Source organism: Sapajus apella, unplaced genomic scaffold (genome assembly GCF_009761245.1).
Source record: "Sapajus apella isolate SASKATOON/1434 unplaced genomic scaffold, GSC_monkey_1.0 scaffold23, whole genome shotgun sequence".
In the NCBI taxonomy this organism is placed as follows: Eukaryota; Metazoa; Chordata; class Mammalia; order Primates; family Cebidae; genus Sapajus; species Sapajus apella.
The window spans coordinates 8,423,040-8,434,445 of NW_022436963.1; positions in this window are offsets into that span (position 1 = coordinate 8,423,040).

Here is an 11,406-nt window from a genome sequence, read left to right on the forward strand (position 1 = left end):
AAGCCACCGTGCCTGGCCAAGAGTTCTTAATTTTAATGAAATCTGATTTATAAGCTTTTTCCTTTATGCTTTTTTTTTTTTTTTTTTTGAGACAAAGTCTCACTCTCGCCCAGGCTGGCAGGCTGGAGTGCAGTGGCGCGATCTCAGCTCACTGCAATCTCCACCTCCTGGGTTCAAGTGATTCTCCTACCTTGGCCTCCTGAGTAGCTGGGACTACAGGTGCATACCACCAAGCCTGGCTAATTTTTCTACTTTTAGTAGAGATGGGGTTTCACTATGTTGGCCAGGCTGGTCTCGAATTCCCGACCTCAGGTGATCCGCTGCCTTGGCCTCCCAGAGTGCTAGGATTATGGGTGTGGGCTACTGAGCCCAACCCCTTTATGCTTTTTGTGTCTTACTTAAAAAACCTATGCCTAGCCTGATCTCATGTAGATATTCTTATTATCTTCTAGAAATTCCATTGATGTGCCCTGCACATTTAGGTTCTCTCTCTTTAATTATTTTTGTGTATGCTGTGAGGTAGGAGTGGCTGGGATGTACATTTAGGGTAAAGTCCTGTCAGCTGTGACCACAAACCAGGCACATAAAAAAGACCAATCTCTGTTACCTCCAGAAGAAGGTGCAGCTTCCCTGACACCCCAATCCTTTATCGGGATCCTCCAGAAGCCTCTGATTCTACCTCATCCCTGAAACCCACCAGAATTCCAATACACATCCCTACTGTTTGAGAGAATTTTAGGACACAAACTCCCACTTTATATAAAGCTTCTACAACTTTCCATAAGTCCATTTTGACAACTGTTCATGAGTCAAAATCCTTCTGAAACGCAAAATGATTAAGTAGGAATATGAATAGAGACAAGGTAATAACAGCACCTTGTAGTTAGATCTGCTGGGCACTGTGTACCTCTATGGGCTGGGAGTTAGGGAGGCCACAGAATACGAACAGACATAGTCCCTACTGTCACCATGCCCACAGCCTGGGGAAGAGACCAATAAAAAATGAGAGTGGAGAAAGTATGCAGGGAAAAGTGATCATGGGGACCCTCCCTACAATATTTGAGCCAAAACCTAGATATGGGAGGGAGCTGGCCCTAAGAGAAGGGGCTAAAGCATTCTGGACAGGAGGAACAGTAGACTCAGAGGCTGAGCAAGCAAAGAAAGGCACTGGGACATAGCTGGAACATCCATGAGACCAGAAGGCATGATAAGGAGTGGAAAGGGCAAGAAGAAATGTGGAGTTTTTCTAAGCAGAATTGGTTATCCTTTCTTTTTCTTTTTTTAGTTTTTTATAGAGACAGGGTGCTGCTATGTTGCCCGTGTTGGGCATGGTCTCAAACCCCCCGCCTCGGTTATCTTGAACAGACACCGCAAGGTCTTCTATGAGGTTGACGCATCACCAAAGACTATGGGATTGAAGGGCATTCAGTCAACTGGTCCCCGTCGAAATCCTTCTGTCCCAGCATGGTTCAAGCAGGCAACAAAACACAAAGGCTCCTCTTGGCCTCGACCATGCAGGCCCACACACCCACATCTTTTCCTTTAGGTCTAAACACAAGCAGGCTGTCACTCCACCTGCCCACTTGGTAGTACCTCCAGCTGAGCACTCTTAGTTTTGTTATGATACTGGGTAAAATGGGGTCTACACGGCAGGTTTCTGCATTTTTTTTTTCTTTTGAAATGGAGTTTCACTGTCACCCAGGCCGGAGTGCAATGGCATGATCTCAGCTTACTGCAACCTCCGCCTCCTAGGCTCAAGCAATTCTCTGCCTTAGCCTCCAGAGCAGCTGGGACTAACTGTGCATGCCACCTTGCCTGGCTAATTTTTGTATTTTTATTAGAGATGGGGTTTCCCCGTGTTGGCCAGGCTGGTCTTGAACTCCTGACCTCAAGCGCTTATCCTGCCTCGGCCTCTCAAAATGTTGGGATAATAGGTGTGAGCCATTGCACCTGTCTAGGTTTCTGCATTTCTGCTGATTTCTCAGCACTCAACCCAACTATAATTTTACTTGCATTCATGTGACTATTTGATTAGTATCTGTTTCCTCAGTGAGTCTTATCTGTTGACTCTGGTAGGGTAGAGTCTGAGCCTGTCTTGGCCACCAAGGCCTCCCCAGCACCAAGCACAGGGCCTGGCCCAGGGTAAGTCACACCCACACCCACAGCCCACACAAACTTTATTTTTTGAGATGGAGCCTTGCTCTGTCGCTCAGGCTGCAGTGCAGTGGCACCATATTGGCTCACTGCAGTCTCTGTCCCCCAGGTTCCAGCGATCATCCTGCCTCAGCCTCCTGGGTAGCTGGGATTACAGGCATATGCCGCCACGCCTGGCTAATTTTTGTATTTTTAGTAGAGACGGGGTTTTGCCATGTTGGCCAAGCTGGTCTCAAACTCCTGAGCTCAGGTGATCTGCCTGCCTCAGCCTCCCAAAGTGCTGGGATTACAGGCATGAACCACCGCGCCCAGCCAAACTTTTTTAAACGTAAAAGTTTAAATACATACAAACATCGAAAGAACATAAGGACCCCCTGTGCCATACATCATACAACTTCAGAGGTCAACTCATTTCCAATATTATTTCTTCTACGCCCCACCCAGTGAAGTGAATTCCAGCCATCGTTATCACTTGATACATACTTGAGTGATATAGAGTAAGTTAATGAATGATTGCCTCCTATTGTAACAGATAAAGTGGGGGCTTATTTCTTGCTCTCATTGATTTTACTGTCGACACTAGACAGACAAGGGAGAGCTGAGGAAGGGCCACCTAAATGAGTCAGTCAGTTTTGCCACCAAGTTAGCAACTCTGATAAAATTTCAGATGTAACTGAAACTGTTGTCTAAAGTGACTTTCCTTTTCCCTGTATTGATTGGGCTTTAACTCTTCAGTCCTGTCCTTGCCATTGCCACATTCACCAAGAGCTGACTGTAAAGGAAGGGAAGGTTGCGTATTTCCCACAATCTCTTTCAAATCAAAATCTTGAAAGAGGGCTAGGCAAGATGGCTCACGCCTGTAATCCCAGCACTTTGGGAGGCTAAGGCAGGCAGATCACGAGGTCAGAAGTTCGAGACCATCCTGGCCAACATGGTGAAACCCCGTCTCTGCTAAAGATAAGAAAAAATTAGCTGGGCATGGTGGCATACACCAGCAGTCCCAGCTACTCAGGAGCCTGAGGCAGGAGAATCGCTTGATCCCGGGAGGCAGAGGTTGCAGTGAGCCAAGATCATGTCATTGCACTCCAGCCTGGGCAACAGGGCGAGATTCTGCCTCAAAAATAAATAAATAAATAAATCTTGAAAGAGCAAGTTTCTTTCCATAAAATAAGACATGCCACTTTTTACACAGAAAAACAAGGAATGTCATGGAAATTACTATTACCATTTGCTCCCTCAAGGGCCAATCTATAATACCCCTATTTTGTCTATTTTCACATTTATGGGAACTTGTTCCAAATCAGTCTGGTCTTTTTTGAAATGCCATTACAGTTTTATATACATTGGACAAAACTGTCATAGATGGTGACGCTCTCAGGGTCCAGCACAAGGAGTGATTACTCGTACCCAATGGGTTTGTTTGATGTCACCTGCCCCTCAAGTTCCCAAAAGAATGCATAAAAATAACAAGGTGAAGTGCTCACATGCAATCATACTTAACTATGCCTTTTTTACTATAAAAGATATTCATTACTTGTATTTTCTAAATTTTTTCATAAGCACAAGGAAAAAACATTAAGCCTTGTCTTTAAGCCTAGAGCAAGGGTGTCCAACTTTTTGGCTTCTCTGGGTCTTGTTGGAAGGAGAATTGTCTTGGACCCCACATAAAATACACTAACACTAATGGTAGATGATGTACTAAAAAAAAAAAAAATGCAAAAAAAAAAATCTCATAATGATTTTTAAAAGTTTATGAATTTGTGCTGGGCCACATGCAGCCCGAAACCCACATGTTAGACATGCTGGCCTTGAGATAAGTCACATTTTGGAGTCTATTCTTCCAGGTGTGTGTACCAGTGGGCGGGGCAGGGGGTGGTGAACAGCATGATTACAAGTCCAGGCTCCTTCATCAGTGATAGGTTCAAGTCTGGGTCTGCTATCCGCCACCCATACAGCTTCAGGCAAGCTGCTTCCCTCCATAAGCCCATTTCCTCTTCTGTAAGGTGAGACTGAAATGGCTGCCTAATGGGGTGACAGTGAGGCTTTAAAAAGATGAAGTGAGGGACCAGGCGTGGTGGCTCATGCCTGTAATCTCAGCACTTTGGGAGGCTGAGGTGGGAGGATCACTTGAGCCTAGGAGTTCAAGACCTGCCTGGGCAACATAGCAAGACCCCATCTCTACAAAAAAACTTGAAAGTTAGCCGGGCTTGGTGGTGTGCAGCCACAGTCCCGGTGGGAGGATCTCTGGAGCCTGGGACGTTAAGGCTGCAGTGAGCCATGATTGTGCCACAGACTCCAGCCTGAGTGACAGAGCAGAGATTCTGTCTAAAAAAAAAAACAAAACAAAAGAACTTAGCCCAAGGCCTGTATGCAGCAGGCGCTTAAACAGAATAGCTGCTGCTACTTGGTCTCAGAAAAGAGCTGCAAAAAACTCTAGGTTCTACAGGAGAGAACTTGCCCAGGAAGTGGGTACACCTGTCCCCAGCCCCACAGTAAGAGTCAGAATCAGGGACTGGAAAAGATGGGGTTCCTGGAGGAAGCTCACAGCAGCAGCCTCTGAGTCACAGCTCAGCCCCTCCCTGGCATATCCCTTTGTTTGCTGGGAGTGGAGCTGTGACTCACATGGGCTCTGGTTCTGGGCTGGGCCCATGTGACCCAGGGTCCTGACTGCCCTGCCCACAGGGTCACTGAGAAAACTCTCTGCAGGCTCACCTTTCCCGCATCTCCTCCCTCTCTTCCTGCAGTGTCAGACCTCACAGGGAGCCTCTGGTGCCTCATGGGTAGTTTACCAGCCTCCGCCACACACACACGGGCACACACACACACACACGGGCGCGCACACACACACACGGGCACACACACACACACGGGCGCACACACCACCACCGCTTTTTGACCTATGCCTGTTTTTTCATTGTGCTACATTTTGATGTAACTTCAATCTGTAAAGAAAAAGTGCAGGAGAGTCACTGTAGCACACTCCAACTCCTCTTCCACTTTTTTTACTGTGGTAAAATATAACATAAAACATACCACTGTCACCATTTCAAGTGTACAGTTCAGTGGCATCACGCACGTGCACCATGTTGTACAACTCTCACCATTGTCCTTTTCCGGAACTCTGCCCTCCTCCCAGACAGAACGGCTGTCCATTCAGCGGTAACTCCTCCTGCGGCGGCCCTCGCCCACCCCGACTGTAGCAATAATCTCTCTGTAAACTTCTACTCCAGGCACCCCCTGCGAGTGGCCTTTTATGACTGGCTTTTCTCATGTAGCATAATGCTTTCATGGCTCAGTCATATCGTAGCATGTGTTAAACATTCCTTTTTTTTTTTTTTTTGGCAGTGGGGTCTGGCTCTGTCACCCAGGCTGGAGTGCAGTGGCACAGTTTTAGCTCGCTTCAACCTCACACTCCTGGGCTCAAGAGATCCTCCCATCTTGGCTTCCCAAAGTGCCAGGATTATAGGTGTGAGCCACCCAGTCAACCAGAAATCCCTTCCTTTTTAAGGCTAAATAATATTCCATTGTATGCACACACTGCATTTTGTTAATCCATCCATTTGTCAATAGACATTTGGGTTATTTCTGCCTTTTGGCGATTGTGAATAACACTGCTGTGAACACGGGAAACACCAGTATCTGTTTGGGTCTCTGCTTTCATTCTTTGGGTATATACGCGGATGTGGAATTGCTGGACTATGAGGTGCCTCCATGTTTAGCTCCTGTTACACTTTTAGGATTCTGGCAGCCACCACAGCTAACGCTCACTGAGCACTCTCTCATTCTGTGTTATTTACCACTCTAAGAATTTTTATTAACTCATTTAGTCCTGAAAACAACTCCCTTAGGTGGGGTATAATTATTTGCATCCCCATTTTACAGACGAGGAAACTGAGGTGAGACAGGTCCTCCTTCTCAGGTGGGAGCATCAGCATCTGAGCCCCCAAAAGTTCAGATTTAAATTGTTACGCTGGTTGTGACACAAACAAGGTACTGCTCTGCCTACAAGCATGTTCTGTCCTGAATAATGCCTTCAGGAGGGTTTCCACATTTTTCCTTGCTCTGGACTAAAGGCCAACTGAAAAAGGAGAGTGGGGTGTGGATGCTCCGCTGGACTGGGTCAGTCTAAACTCACTGCTCGCAGTGAGAAACCCAACTCCATCTGGATGGGTGAGAAAGGGGATTTGTAGGAAGGTCCCTGGAGCAGCTCCAACAGTCATGTCACCACTCCACACGCTGGGCAGTCCTCATTGCTCTAGCACTGGGTGAGTGCCTTTAAGCACCTTCTCTGTCACTTCTGAGTGGGTTAGGGTGACCTGAAGGAAGCCCACGGCCTGGCATGGCTGGCTTGTGTCTAGCCTTGGACCCGCCACCACAGCCAGGGGGAGGGAACCATGATGGGCCCAGGCTGGGCTCGGGAACATGGGGGAGGCTTTCAGGGAAGAGGGAAGGAAGCAGGGCAAGTGCCCAGCACAGATGCTGCATAATCTACAACAGCAAAAGATTGGAAGCTGCCCAATACCGAACAAAACAAGGTTAAATAAAGTGGCTTCAGCCACTCAGCAAAACACTATGTCGCTGTTTGACAAGCAGGAGTATCTGCTGGGAACACCAGGACTCGCTTTTACTTTCTCTCTGCCTACACACACACACGCACACACACACGCACGCACACACACACACCCCAAACATACAAATGCATATACATACACATATGTAGTAATTCACAGGTAAGAAAAAGATAGGCAAGAATTATATCATAATAGAAGAATCATAAATGGCTTTTAATCTGTTTACCAAACTTGTCTTTATGGGTCCAACAAATATTTATTGTCTGTGCCAGGCAAGGTGCTGGCGTTACGACAGGGAACACGAGAGAAGGAAAATCCCTCATGGAGTTTACGTTCCATTAGGGGAGGCAGATGACAATCAAGATAAATAAGCAAAATCCACCTTATATTGGATCTCGATGGTGTAAGGAGAAAAAGCAATGAAGGCAGAGGGGAAGTTGGGGTGTAGTGGTAACAGTTTAGATCCGATGACAAGGGGAGGCTGAAGGAAATGAGAGATCAAGCTCTGCGGACGTTGGGAGAGGAGTATTTTGGGCAGTGGGAATAGCAGGTGCAAAGGCCCTGAGGCGCCCACGCAGGGAACAGCATGGAGGGGATGTGGCTGGAGTGGCGTCATGAGGCGGAAGAGCAAACTAAGAGAGGAGTCGGAGAGGAAATGCGGCCAGATCGCATGGGGCTTTGTAGCACCCTAAGTGCTTTGGCTTTTGTGGCAGTGAAATGAGAACTATTTGAGGGCTTTGAGCAGAGAAGCAGTCAATCCTTCAGAGGGTTCCCTTAGGCTCTGAGTTGAGAACAAGCTGAAAGGAGGTAAGGACAGAGGCTGGGAGGCCACAGTCATTCAGGTGGGAGGGGAGAATGACCTGGAGGCTGGTAGGAGCGGGAGGGGAGCAGCGGCCACGCTACAGATACATTTTGAGAAAACACGTGGTGGGGTCTTTTGACAAGTGTGGGGAAGAGAGATGCAAGAGTCAAATATGATCCCCAGGTGTTGGGCCTGAGCAACCAGGAGGTTGAGGTGCTCCTTAGCAGAGATGTGGGAAGAGTGAGGAGGGCAAGGCATTTGGGAAGCCAGGTAAGAAAAGGCTTCAAGGAAGGGAAGATGAGCAACTCCATCAAACACTGCTAGCAGCCAGGGAGGATGACACCACAGAACAGGCCATTGGGATGAGCAACCAGGCACTCGCGGGAGACCTCGGGAAGAGCTGTTTGGGGAGAGCGGAGCGGGAGCCAAGCCTGCCTCAAATGAGAGGCTCAAAAGAGAATGGAAGAGCAGCATTACTCACAAGAGCCAAAAGGTGGAAGCAACCCAGCGTCCACGACAGATGAATGGTTGAACGAAGTGTGGCATATGCACACAACTGAATAATATTCAGCCTCAAAAAGGAAGGAAATTCTATGCCAGGTATGCTGGCTCAAACCTTAATCCCAGCACTTTGGGAGGCCAAGGCAGGTGAATCGCCTGAGCTCAGGAGCTTGAGACCAGCCCAGGCAACATGGCAAAACCATGCCTCTACCAAAAATACAAAACATTAGTCCGACATAGTGGTGCACGCCTGTGGTCCCAGCCACCCCGGAAGCTGAGGTCAGAGGAATGCTTGAGCCTGGGAGGCAGAGGCTGCAGTGAGCTGCGATTGCGCCACTGCAGCAATCAGTGACAGAGTGAGACCCCTTCTCAAAAAGAAAACAGAAAACCAAAAACCAAGAAGGAAATTCTTTCTTTCTTTTTTTTGAGACAAGGTTTCCCTCTGTTATCCAGGCTGGAAGGCAGCGGCATGATCACGGCTCAACGTAGCCTTAACTTCCCTGGCTCAAGTGATCCTCCCACCTCAGCCCCTGAGTACTGAGATTACAGGTACATGCCACCATGCCCAGCAAACTGTATTTTTTGTAGATGGGGTATCACCATGTTGCTGGTTTTGAACCGCTGGGCTCGAATGATTCACCCGCCTCCTCGGTGCTGGGATTACAGACATGAGCCACCATGCCCAGCCTAAAGGAAGGAAATTCTGACACGTGTTACAACATGGATGAACCTTGAGGACATCATGCTGAGTAAAATAAGCCAGGCACAAAAGGACAAATATTGCATGATTCCACTTATATGAGGTATCTAGAGCAGTCAAATTCAGAGACAGAAAGTAGAATGGTGGTCGCCAGGGGCTGGGGGCAGGAGGGAATGGGGGTTACTGTTTAATGGGTACAGCGTTTCAGTTTCACAAGATTAAAAACTCTGCAGATTGGTTGCACAACAATGTCAGTATACACAACACTACCGACCTGAAAACTTAGAAATAGTCAACACAGTATATTTTGCTTTATGTGTTTTATCACAATTTTTTTTGAGAGACAATGGAAGGCAAAAAATTAGAGTTAGCAAGTCCAGATAATTCTTTCAAGTTTTGCTCTAAACTGAAAAGAAACGGGTGTATAACTGGAGGGAGAAGTAGGGTGGAGAGAGGGTTCTGTCGTTTTTAAATTGGAAGAAATAACTGCATGTTTATTTGCTGATGGGGCTGATCCAGAAGGCCACATTCTTAAATGTTGAAATTACTTGCAAAAGCCTGGGTGCAGTGGCTCACACCTGTAATCCCAGCATTTTGGAGGCTGAGGTGGGCCAATCACTTGAGGTCAGGAGTTCGAGACCAGCCCGGCTAACATGGTGAAACCCCACCTCTACTAAAAATACAAAAATTAGCCGGGTGTGATGGTGCGCACCTTAGTCCTAGCTACTAGGGAGGATGAGGCAGGAAAATCACTTGAGACTGGGAGGTGGAGGTTGCAGTGAGCCAAGATTGTGCCACTGTACTTCAGCCTGGGCAACAGAGTGAGATTCGATCTCAAAACAAAGAAAAAAGCCAAACAAGCAAAAAAAGAAATTACTTGCAAAAGAAAAATTGTATTTTAGGATGATATATTCTGGAACTAGTGGTAATATTTGCACCACCTTATGAACGTGCTAAAAGACTGATTGGATACTTCAAGAGTCAATTTTATGGTATATTAATTATACCCCAACAAAAATAAAATCAAATAAAAACTATAATAAATATTTAATGTCTTCTGAATATCATGTTCTCATACAGGCTGAGTTCCCACCCAGACAGCCCCAGATACAATAGTTTCTGTAGCCACTGACCCACCACAGCTATGAGGTAGCTTGTGGAACAGGAGAGGCAAGGTCATCCACATTATGGCTGAGTCACAAATGCTGCATTAACACACACAGACCCCCACAGCTAGATCTATGGAGCATGCACCAATTCACTACAGATAGATGGCATTACTTAGGCTCATGAACTCTCAGGTCTTCAGACTTAAAATGAAATCTAAGAGCTGCGCACAGTTGCTCACACCTGTAATCCCAGCTACTCAGGAGGCTGAGGCAGGAAGATCACTTGAGGCCAGGAGTTTGAGACCAGACTGGGCAACACAGTGAGACTCTGTCTCAAAAACAAACAAACAAAACCCTAAAATGTAAGAAAAAATCCTTTCAATCAGAACAAGAAACTCTGCACCCCCACTGCCAATCTGCCAACCCATGCTGTCCACCTGTAATTGCAAGAGAACAAGGGAGGGACTTATTTTGCAGTCAATCAAAGGGGAGAGAGTTCTTTCTGAAATGTTCTCCTGCCTATACCAACAGTACACTCCCACTTCCAACCACTGCCGTTTCCTTTCTTCTTCTTTTTTATTTTTCCGAAACGGAGTCTCACTCTGTCACCCAGGCTAGTGCAGTGGCATCATCTTGGCTCACTGCAACCTCCACCTCTTGGGTTCAAGCGATTCACCTGCCACAACCTCCTGAGTAGCTGGGATTGCAGGCACCCCCCACCATGCCTGGCTAATTTTTTTGTATTTTTAGCAGAGACGCGGTTTCACCATGTTGGCCAGGCTGATCTCAAACTCCTTACCTCAGGTGATCTGCCCACCTCAGCCTCCCAAAGTGCTGGGATGACAGGGCTGAGCCACAGCATCCGGACTTTCGCCTTTTTCCTTTCTTCTGAACACCCTCAAACAGTGTCTTATCCACTGTGGTGATTAATTTCATGTGTCAACTTGGCTAGACCATGGTGACCAGGCTATTTGGTCAAACATTCTAGACGTTTCTGTGAAGGTATTTTTTTAGATGATATTAACATTTAAATCAGTGGACTTAGAGTAAAGCAGATTATTCTCCATAACATGGTGGGCTTTATCAAATCAGCTAAAAACCTTCATAGAAAAAGACTGACCTCCCTGTGTAGGAGGGAATTCTGCCCAGGTCGCCTTTGGAGTCGCTGCAACTCTTCCCTGGGTCTCCAGCCTGCCAGCCTACCTTGCAGATTTTGGACTCACCCGGCCTCCACAATTACAGGAGCCAATTCCTTAAAATCAGTGTCTCAATAGATAAATAAGTGATTGATTGACATACTTCCTGTTGGTTCTGTTTCTCTCCAAATCCTAACACACCCAAAATAAGTGATTTTCCAGTAGAAATTGTCTGTAAGGACCTGTACTTGCCTCAAATTTCAAGTCACCAGAAGAATAAAAATATATTAAAGGCCGGGCACAGTGGCTCATGCCTGTAATCCCAGCACTTTGGGAGGTCAAGGCTGGGGGATCATGAGGTTAGGAGTTCGAGACCAACTTGGCCAAGATGGTGACACCCTGTCTCTACTAAAAATACAAAAAAAAAAAAAAA